Raw genomic sequence first — 682 nt, 5'->3', positions numbered from 1 at the left:
TTATTTATAATAATATAGTCATAATTATGTTGACACTTAATTCGTGAATGCGTGTGTGAGAAACATAATCTTTATGTTTAAGTCTACTTTTGCTGGTTAAATAATGGGGGGGACCAGTTTTTATATAACCCCCCCCGTCTCAAACCTAGTTGGGGGGGGGGGGGGGGGGGGGGGGGGGGGGGGGTTATTATTTATGGAATTCAAGAGGTGTATGGAGTTTGATGCTCTCTGGTCTATTTGTTCGCCGACTATTTCACAAAAGAAGGTGAACTTCCGTAGTAGGTGTTGTGTTAGACAGGTACACGGCGTAAGTTTTAGTTTTCTATTTCTGTGTTTAGTGTTTTAACTGTTAACTTTTTAGATAATGCTATAATTCAGAACGGTGAAGCTGCTGGTATTCTCTCTCTCTCTCTCTCTCTCTCTCTCTCTCTCTCTCTCTCTCTCTCTCTCTCTCTCTCTAATGAATATATTCTTATTTAAATATAAATTGAACCGATATTAGGTCCACAATGGTGAGGTGATGGGGTCTATTGTATACCGTTTTTTTAGAATGGTTAAAGTGTTTGTGGTCATGTTGAAATCTGCAGCAACATCTTTCTTTTTCTGTATGGTGGTGCATTATTTTAACACACAGGTCAGCAAGAATGCTCTGTCCACTTTTTGTAAGCTTGGATTAAGACAG

Source organism: Polyodon spathula, chromosome 3 (assembly GCF_017654505.1).
Source record: "Polyodon spathula isolate WHYD16114869_AA chromosome 3, ASM1765450v1, whole genome shotgun sequence".
NCBI lineage: Eukaryota > Metazoa > Chordata > Actinopteri > Acipenseriformes > Polyodontidae > Polyodon > Polyodon spathula.
Note: the sequence above shows the minus strand (reverse complement) of the source record.